Source organism: Peromyscus californicus, unplaced genomic scaffold, assembly GCF_007827085.1.
Source record: "Peromyscus californicus insignis strain IS unplaced genomic scaffold, ASM782708v3 Scaffold_20__1_contigs__length_68692818, whole genome shotgun sequence".
Taxonomy (NCBI): domain Eukaryota; kingdom Metazoa; phylum Chordata; class Mammalia; order Rodentia; family Cricetidae; genus Peromyscus; species Peromyscus californicus.
In genome coordinates this window covers 50,271,006-50,281,156 of record NW_026294503.1, presented here as the reverse complement: position 1 = coordinate 50,281,156, position 10,151 = coordinate 50,271,006, and the positions used below count along the sequence as shown (strand labels likewise).

The following is a 10,151-nucleotide window of genomic DNA, read 5'->3' as shown; positions in this document are numbered from 1 at the left end:
TGACCTACACTGGGTACCGGAGGGGATGGGGGATGGCTTTGGCTGCTGTCCCCCAAGCCAGGCTCCTCCTTCTGCTTGAAACAGACCCTCGGGGGCCGCTGATGCCACCGAGGCAATTCGCACTGTCCCTGGGCTGCCAGGCACCTGCGCCTGCACTCGGTCAGCCGCAGACCTTGCCTAGGGGAGAGAGGTGGTTAGTGGACCCAGGCAGGGCACTGGCTGTCCCAATGCTGTGTGCTGGGGTGGAGGTGGCCGGGCACCACGTGTCCTTGAAGTGCCCTACTTCTGATGGGCTGTGTTGCTGCCTCCTCCGGAGGGGAGCACTTGGCCCCAATAAAAGCTGGAATCAGAAACGCGAATGTGTGTAGAGTCTCCATGGGATGCCCCCGCAGTTCTTGCCCTGAGGGTGGGGGCACACACTCCCCACCAAGGCTGAGCCCTTTAGTCTTTCCCATTTCCTTCACCTTCTCTGCTGACTAAGAAGGCCTGCTTCCTTCCATACTGCACTTGAGGCCCATGGCCAGGTTCAGCTGGGATAATCAGGCTTGCCTGCCTTTAGCAGCAAGCAAGAATCCCTGGATATATGAGTACACACAGGCCTTGAAGCTTCTCTAAGAGGGTTCAGGCTGCAAGGACACAAGGCCTAACGAACCATCTGATGTCCAGGAATTAACCACGGATCTGGGCCCAGTACGCCCTCCGCTGGAGGGGTGGTAGAAGGCCCTGTCTCTCCTTCCATCCCCTCCCAACTTCAGATTCCTAGGCCTGAGGACCTGGGTCTCCCCATCTGTTTGTGGTGAACTTTTGGGGCCTCATGTTTACACGGGGCCTGAGCCCAGAGTCCTTAGGGGCTTGCAACCCTAACTGATGGCCTGGCCACAATCTGTGGTGACCACGCACTGCCTACGGTGAATGGCATCCCTACCCAGGGTCAGAAGGCATGTGGCAGGGCTGGTTTGGCCACTGCCCACTGTCCCGGGAAGCCTGGCATTGGGTGGAACTGCTGATCCAACAGCCAGCCATGTGCCCTGCGAGGCACCCACAGAACATGCATTAGATCCAAGTCTCCTGGAGGAGCTTCCAACTGCGCTTTTCAAAAGGGGGTATGCAGGACCCTGCATCTGACCCTTGTTCTTTCCCGATGCATGGAAAGCCTTGGGATGATCCTCCCTGAGGCATGGCCTCCGTCTCTCCATCAGAGAGCAAGAGGTGGCCTAAGGCTGGGGCTTGATGATCTGTAGGCTGAAGCATGCCTGGGGCCCAGGCCAGGGCTGGGCAGGCTGGCAGGAAGCCCTGGGTCCCCATGAGACAGTCATCAAATCCCCAGTGGCGGCTGCAAGGGAGCACAGGGTCCGGCTACTCCCACAGGGCCAGGAATGAGGAAGGAGCCCTGAGAATGCCCTGGCCCGGGTGCCCAGACTGTACTTATTTCTTGGCTGCGATTCAATCCCAACCCGGCCTCCCAGGGCCAGGGCACGCATCCTTGGGGGCCCTGCCTGAGGCGTGGAGTCCGCACTGCCCGGCCTGGCCCCAGGCTTTACCTTAAGGCACTGTGAGAGCATTCACCTGGGCCAGCCCAGGTGTCCCCAGTAGCTTTATGTCATCCTTCAAGTGATACCCCTTTCCCCTCAGTTCTAGTCAACCCTGCACCTTTCTGGGTACTGCCCACCCCAGGGGCCTTTCTTCTAGCATGCCTCGCACTTCCCTTCCTAGAATGGCCTGCCTTCTGTGCCCCAAGAACACAGAGGCTGCCCAGCAACAAGAATCACGTAGACTCCAGGAAGGGTTTGGGGACGCTGTTATTGGCGAGCCTGGAGTTGTAGTAAAAGCCAGTCCATTGACACCCCCCCCCCCCCGTCAACCCTACTCCTTCACACCTGTAATCCTACCTTAACTAGGCTAAGTTCTGACCTCTTAGGGCTCGAGCCATGTGCCCCATCCTCTACTCCAGGTGGCACCCACAGTTCCAAGGCAGGAGGGAGCCCAGGAATGAGTGCTCACAGCTATTAGAGGCAGCCTGCAGGGAGGAGGAAGCATCTAACATCTTCCCTACTCGGGTATCAGAAGACAAATGGTCCATAGTACCAACCCCCAGGCTCCCTCTTCCTCTGAGGACACCCTGACCATGTGCATGACGGTCCAGCCAGCTCAGGGCCACCTGCATGCTTCCTTTCCCCTACTGTGTTCCATTGGGACATTCTTTCTCCCACTATCTCTCATCTCACACCCACACCCTCCTTCCCAGGTCACCTGAGCAAGCTCCTCATTTTGTCTTCACTCTTGCCCCATAGGTGGGTAAAGGGGGGTACCCTGTCCCCTACGCAGGCTGATTCCTCATAAGCCAAGGAGTCTATTGAATCTCAAGCACACCCCCAGGCTAAGCCTTCCTTAGATATAGTCTACTGCTACCCACAACTTCACAACAACCCGTCCAATGCAAGTTCTCATTCACAGATGGGTTAGTTAACCAAGACCCAGGAATTATAGGGAAACATCTAGATGAGAGCCAGGGCCAAGATTTCAACCCAAACCTTCTGGAGTCTTCTTTCCCCCCAGCTCATATTCTCCTACCCGGCAAAATGCCAACTCAAAGACTTGGTCTAAGACCACACAATGGGAAAGGAATGGCCGAGGCAGGTGTCAGAGGAGAAACCCCAACGATGTCCTCTTGAAGAACAGAGGAGCAAAGACCAGGTTAAGAAGTAGCAGGCAAGACCTAGGTTAGATCTCTCGGTGAGCTGGAGAGAGGTCAAGAGGGAGTAGCTGTGGGCCACCCTCTCTGAAGAAGGGAGGCAGAGGAGGTGTTCTGGGTGGATGGGTGGAGCTGTGGTCAAGACCAGGAGAGGCAAGGAGGCAGGGGTTAAGAGAATGAGAGGGGGGAATGGAAATCGGTCTCTGGCTGTTCTAAGGGAAATCAGGAGTCCCTCCCTGAGCAGAGTGGCAGACCCTGCCTCGGTCGGATTCCTGAGTCCCTACCATAGAACCAAGACATACAGCTAATGCCAGTGTGGACCTCCGAACCAGTCCCTCTGTCCTTCTCCTTGGGCTGCAACTGAGACTTGAACCTGAAGGACTCTGTGACTGAGAGCCACTCAACTGTGTGTCCCAGGACAGAACTCGAGTCCTGGGTCCCAGGGAGCCATGAGCTCAATGGCACCGCAGTGGGCAGGAACAGCCTGGAGGTAGGTTGTCTGAAGGAGGCCCTGGGGAGGGGCTAAGCTGGAGATAGCCTTACCCCACCTCCGGACACAAGGAGCCCATGTTAGGGAGGCTGCCTAGTGGCCTCTTTTGTTGAGCTCTTTGTGAGACCAATGGAGCCTCACGTGGCCTTTCAAGGAGGTTACAGGTAGGGCCATTGGGAGTTCTCTCGCTCCACCTACAGGCAGTGGTTCAGCAGCAGGGCAGCAGGACTGGCCCATCTCCAGGGGCCAGAAACACGTCCTTCCTAGACAGCTGGTCCCTCCTGGGTGAGCATCCTGTTCACCTGAGGCCGGAGGGTGACCGAAGGACCCTGATATTTGGATGAGCCCTGTAAAGGGCCATGGCTGAACCCCTAAGAAGCCCTTGGCGTGAGCTGTCTGAGGTCCAGCCCCCAGCTCCCTGCAGAAACTACGTTGAGTTGGAGGTTCTGCTGGCTCCACCTACTACCATAATGCGACATAGCATCCATGCTGTCTCAAGTCTTTCGTTTCTGCACTGACAAGGTCTTTGGTGCCTGGAGCTGGGTGGACCACTGTGAGGGCTCAGAGCTGAGTCTGAGATGGGCATCGTCCCTCAGAGAGTCTCAGGCTCGGGAGAGGGAGGCAGAGTGCTCCTGTGGTCCCTGAGAGTGGGGAGCCTCCCACAGCGGCAGGGGAGACTGGGGAGCACGGGGCTGTGGAAGCTCTACGATGGCCTCCTGAGACTGACACCAGAAGTGAGGGTGGGGGAGGGGAGGAGGAGGACATAAGGTGCTGAGGTGACCTGAGAGTCCGTGGGGTGGGGGGAGTGGAGTTTGGAGACTTAGAGAGCTACTCTGAGCTGACGATGTTCCAGAAAGTTCCATAAGTACAGAAGGGAACCCAGCTTTTTGAGCCCCCTAGGCTAGGAATTGCCACAAGGGCTTACCCCATCCCCTGGCAGCTTGCAATTTGGTGACCCTCTGGGCAAAGAGCCAGTTTTCTGGCTGCCACGGGCTGCCATCATGAGAGAGAATGGTGCCTGTGTTTAAGAACCACCAGGCTTGGAGGGTGAGGGCCCCATGGCTGTGGGCCGGGCTGGGGTCTTCTGACAGTTTTAGGGGGTCCCACAGACCTCAAAGACACTCTACAAGTAGCCTTCATGTTGCTCCTTGGGCCTCAGTTTCCCTGCCCAAGGGGTCTTTGCCTGCCCTGGGTATCTCATGAATCCCCAGGACTATGTGAACCTGGTGTAGCCCGGAGCAGCCTGCCCCCTTACACTAACAAGGCCACTGTCAAAGGCTGTGAGTTCTCGTCAACCACGCTGAAGGAGGGGATGGTGCCTGCCAGCCTATCAGTGGCCCCGACGTGTGGAAGATGGGTGACCCACTTCCATGTCCCCTCCCTAGTCCCCAGACAAGAGGGATCAATTCCATCTCGATGACAAACCCTGTGGAGGGAAGGCAGCCGCAGAAAGAACTGAGTCACTGGGGACATCACAGGAACAGGACAGGGAGTGGCACTCCCCCATAGTAAGGTCCCATTCTACTGGGAAGCATTGTGACATCAAGGTCTGTAGGTGTCCCTCATCTTGGGGACTTTGGGATGGACCAAGAGGTCTAGTCAGGGACTGGAGATGACCACAGTTCCTAGGTCTGCTGAGCCTCACTGACACTAGAGGGTCAAGCGTAGCTTGACCTTCGCAGGAAGGAAAGAGCTGTTCTGATTGTACGGTTCTGAGGTCCTATATGAGACTACGTGCTCAGGCACCAGGCATCAGCAATCTCACTTCTGCTGGGTCAGGGAGACAGTGCTGAGAGGCTCTGGGGAGGTCAGTCTGACCGTGACCCCTGACCCTGACTTTGCCAGGTTGCTGTCAGCACCAGAAGCTCCTTACCTTCTTCCCCTTACCCATGATCCCACAGGGAGTCAGAGTAAAGCCAGGACAGTGTTCTGGAGACCCAGAAAGCATGGGTAGCCTGAGGAGGATCAGTCAGTGCAGTTCAAGGCCAGGTGCCTAGGGGCTGAATGGGTAGATGGATTAAGTAGAATTGGGGGACAGGCTGCAAGGCTGGGGCTGAGCACACGCTTGGAGGAGATAAGGAGGCATAGCCTTATGGTAGATGGCATGCCAGGCAGGGGTCCAGCAGGGGGACCAGGCGGGCCCGAGGCCTGGGGGAGGGGACGGGTAAACACGCAGTTAGACGGCAGGAAGTTCCGGCTCAAGATCTGGCCTTTTCTCCCAGTGGTTGGACTGTAAGGGCAAGAAGGTGAGCTGTGGGACCCTTTAGCTGTTCTGAAGGAAAGGAAAAGGGGGCCGTGAGATGGGCGGGAGTGGAGTCTATTGCAAAGGTTCAGGTGTGGCGTGGCCACAGGCGATACAGAGGGATTCCGTGCGTATTTTGCAGGCAAAGCGATTTCCAAGAGCAGTGTAGGCAGGCTCAGCTTCCTGACTTCTCCTCAGCTTTTGTGTCCTCCCCGACACCAGCCCAGCATAACCACTGGCTGGTGCTGCACACCCTGAGAGCCCCCACTTCACCAGGCTCTCCTGGTCTTGCTAGGCCATCACTTGTTGGGAGATGGTGTTCAAACACTTCCCTGGGTCCCTCTGCCCCTCACACATCTGGGTGTGCACAGCCCTGTAGAACTAAATCTCCCTTGCGAACCACCCAGATGGGCAACCTCAGCCTGTCACCATTTTCCAAACTCCTCCTCCTCCAACTGACAGTGAAGTCAAAGCTTGGCACGCTACAGAGGCCAAACCAGACCTTGCACCAGGCCGTGGGTTGGGAGGGCTCCCCACAGGGATGGGACCCAAGACGCTTCTATTTTTAGCCTCAAGGGGAAAAAAAAAAAAAAAAAACAACCTCAACCCCAGCACATACAACACTCCTAACAAATATTTGTTTTTATTCTTAAAAGGACTTGGATGGCAGATGGCTGGTTTGGGGCCTGAAGTGAGTGCCTGCTTGAATACAGGGGACCAGAAGAAGTCTCGACTGTTCCCAAGGCTGCCTGGGATGCAGACATCGTTTATCAGGGTGCCACCCTGCTGCTCATCTCCTGAGCTGTAGTTGAAGAGAATGAGGGTCAGATGAGGTCTGATAACGAGGATCACCCTGTATCTTTCCCAGGATCCAACCAAGACTGGGGTGCCAAGGCGCTCTGGCCTCAGGGAGGGTGTGAGAAGTTTCGGTGAACCTCCGCAGTAGGAGGACAATGCAGACCCATGTAAAGACCACCTCAGAGACAAGACCCTTGCCCCCCGGGACCCTGGCGTAAACGGCCACAATCTGGGGTCTCAAAGCACTGTTGTTCTACTGGAGCAGATGTCTGAAGTCAAGATGTGTACAGTGCGGGAATCTGGGCACTCTGACAGTGTGTCTGCCCGGTTCAACTCAGGAACTAAGGTGTCCCTGTGTGTGGCTGCATTGGTGCAATCATCAAGGACATCTTCACACGCCCCTTTGTCCCTATACTAGATGCCTCTGCCACTGCCTGTCCTTACCCTGTCTCTGGCCTTCCACGGAGGAGTCATTAAGATCATGTCAGGAACCACCTAGGAAATGCTGGGCAACTCTCAGCATCCTGAACAGAATTGCATGCACCATCTAGGGGAACCTTCCTGGGTCTGGGGATCAGGCCCAGTGTTTTCTCTGAAGGCTGTGACTCTCAGCCTCCTACAGACCACCCGGGCTCTCCCTCAGTCAAGGACTGAGAGCGTCTGTCAGACACTAGTGGTTGCTGCCTCCACAGTTTGGGTTTGGGGAGGAAAGCAAGGCCCATGGCTGAACCACACAGGCTGGCAGGTGGGGTGGTCGGGGCATGATGAGAATAAGTGGATGGAGTCCCACACATGGGGCTGGATGAGCATCTCTGGGCCTGTGGGCTAGCAAAGGGTGCAGCTCTGAGCCAGGCCAAGTTTATCATGGTTGTACAGCGTTGGTGTCAAGGGTATGCCCAGGAGCTAGTGGCTCCATCCTGCTCTTCTGCGTGAGGACTGTCTGACCTCCATCAGGGACAGTAACAAGTCCCCATCCCTCAGACCCCCTCCCCACCTCCTGACCCACCCACGGAGCAGGGAAGGTTGTAATAACCTCCCGTGCTGTTCCCTGGAAAGAATCAAGGCTCACCTCAGTCGCTCCCATCTCCCCCATTCAGAAGGGATCTGTCCCTTGTCTCAGCATTTCTCTGTCCTTGCTGCCACTCAGGGAGACCTCAAGAACGTGGCGGTTAGGCTAAGCCACCACCTTGAGTCCTCTCGGACACCTTTAGGCTTGCACTTGCCCTCTGCCCCTTTCAGTTGTCACTGGAGAAGACCCTTCTCTGGTCTGTCTCCCCTCCTGCTCTGCCTGGCCTCTCCCTCTGTGGCAGCCTTCTGTTTCCACAGGCTGCTCTCGAAGCCATTGTCCCTGCTGGACTGGGGATGGGGACTGGTTTATCATCGCTGCTGCTCAGGACAGAGCCTAAGGCACAGTAGGAATGTGGGATGTTGAGCCAATGCATGGTATCTCCACACGTTGGTTCAACAGCAAGAGGATCCTGGAAAGTAAACGTATCTAAGGACAGACCAAACCTCCAGAAGAAAGAGCTGCTAATGACTTCCTTGGTGGGAAAGTCACTCCTAGAGGGTCACAGCAGCCCCAGACCTCCCAATGAGTGAAAGAATGACCCAGGCATGGTGGCACCCACCTGTAATCCCAACACTCAGGAGGCTGAGGAAGGAGGATCACCAAGAGTTCAAGGCCAACCTGGGTTATATAGCTGGAGCCTGTCTCAAAAAATGGTCTAAACCATTGGTCTAACCGCCAATGGTCTGAAGAGATGCTCAGCCGGTAAGAATGCTTGTTGTGTAAGCACAAGGATCCTCAGAACCTAAATTAAAAGCCAGATGTGTTGTGTGTATGTCTGTAACCTCAACACTGTCTGGAAGGGAGACCCAGCAGTCACTGGGGCTGCTGACCCTCCTAGCTCTGGTTCAGTGAAAGACCCTGCCTCAAGAGAAGTCAGAGTGATAGAGCAAGATGTCCCACATCTTCCTCCCGCCTCCCCATGGCACCTGTACCCATTCACACACACATACAGTACACACACACACACACACACACACACATCACACACTCATACACACACATTTGCACACTCACACACATTTGCACACTCATACACGCACACATTCACACTCATACATACACACTCATAAACACACACACACACACACACACACACACACACACACACACACACACACACATATTTCGCATCCATTGGGGCTGTCTTTTGCCCAAGGCGACCATCCAATTAAATCCTTTTCATTCATGGAGACACTTTCATGCATCGCCTCCTCCAGGAGGCTACCAGTGCTCTGCAGACAAACTAGGCAGCAGGTACCCTGGAGAGAGCTCCAGGGACTGTGAACAGGTTCCCTCCTTCTCCTCAAGTCAGTCCCCAAGAGCTACTACAGGCTGGCCTGGTGAATCAGAGAACAGCAGTCCAGGGATAGAGCACGGCATAGCGAGAGCACCTGGTCCCCCCCCCCCCCCCACCTCTTAAGTACTCTAAGCCTCAGTTTCTTCATCTATAAAGTGGAGTTATCTTCTGCACAAATTAACCCTCAGGAGGCACAAGAGGCATGAGGCAACCTCTGCCTATGCTGCTCATGAATGGCGGGTACCAGACAGTTACCCTGAGTAAGATGAGCTGAGTATGTCTCCTGCTGGACCATCTTCATCTCTGGAAGAGCCTGTAGGGATGGACAAAAGGCCCATCTTTAGCCCTGGAAGTCCAGCTTCCCATAGGTCCTCAGCCTCTGTCAGGGGCGGGGGGCGGGGGCATATCACAGCAGCTCCTGGCAATCCTGGAGTCCTAGCAACCCAAAGGGAAGTTGTTGGGGAAATGGAGAAGACAGTCATATACCCGTGGGGACCTGTCTTTTCCTTAGGGGAGTGGTGGGCACTTAGGCCCACCTTTTGACATCAGGGCTGCAAGAGGTCCTGAGGAAGCCAGAACAGCTTTGCTCACAAGAAGCAAAGTGTATGTCAGTCCTCTGGAAAAATGGACCTTCAATCCTCCGGCTGTTCAGAGGGACTGGGGACTGGTGGGGATGAGGGTTTATGGGCTCTGCTCGGGTCCTGTAACATGCACAGACCTCAACATCATTTGTTAAACATGAAGATCATGCCTGCACCACCTCCACCATCCCACCTACACCCACACACAGATCTGAGGTGCCCAGAAAGCAATGGTCCTGCTGTCAGGGGGTGTGGGATTCCAGGAGATCCCCTAAGATCCCATCTCCTCACCAGTCCACACAGTCATTAGTGGATGAGTTTCACTCTGGAAGCTGTAGGGCTACAGGGGACCCAAGGGGCCTGACGGCATTGGGGGTGGGGTGGGCAAGAGGGTCCTGCGGGTGGGGGCTCAGAGAAAGTGCCCGGACCATCAGCAAAGGCTGGAGGCGGGCAGCTCCACCCTGGGAGCCATTGAGAAAGTGGCTTCTTTTTAATTAAAGTTCTGCACAGGGCTTGAGCTCCCAGGAAAGGGAAAGTGTTGGTGCAGAATAATTAGCCGGACAAAAGGCAAATCCTCTTAGCTTCTCCCTGGGCGATTACAGGTTAATTGGTTGACGGTCCTGCCCGCCAGGCCAGACACCGGGCTTTCCCGTACCTCCTGCCGTTCGCTGACCCCGAGGCCACACCTGCCCTGCTGTCCAGCGTGGGAACCCAGCGGGGCTTCAGTCGCCCTCTGCTCGGGCCCCTGCCCCACCAGGCCCTCTGCTGAGCCTCCAGCTCCTCCATCAGCTGGGGAGCCCCGGAGCCCCCCCTCAAGACAGGAGTAACAACGTCCCGAGGAGGCATGCTGTCCTGTGCTGCCGCTCCGTCATCTCTGCCAAGGCTGCCCGCCTCTCCAGTGATGCCAGCTGGCAGAGTGGAAGCCCCTCTCTTGCTCTTTCTTCCCACCTAGGTCGGCTGACCACCGGCTTGAGGGACATGG

The 10,151-nt window shown here is 55.9% G+C and overlaps 1 protein-coding gene across 5 annotated transcripts in view; it reads left to right on the top strand.

Moving 5' to 3' along the window:
• Wnt7b (Wnt family member 7B) overlaps window positions 1-359 on the top strand; it is a 47,873-nt gene extending 47,514 nt beyond the window's left edge. For all 5 annotated transcript variants that reach the window (XM_052748556.1, XM_052748555.1, XM_052748557.1 and 2 more), the window contains exon 4: window positions 1-359. This exon is cut by the window's left edge and continues 2,110 nt beyond it. The gene's annotated coding sequence lies outside the window, so the exon portion shown is untranslated.
• Window positions 360-10,151: the final 9,792 nt, after the last annotated feature.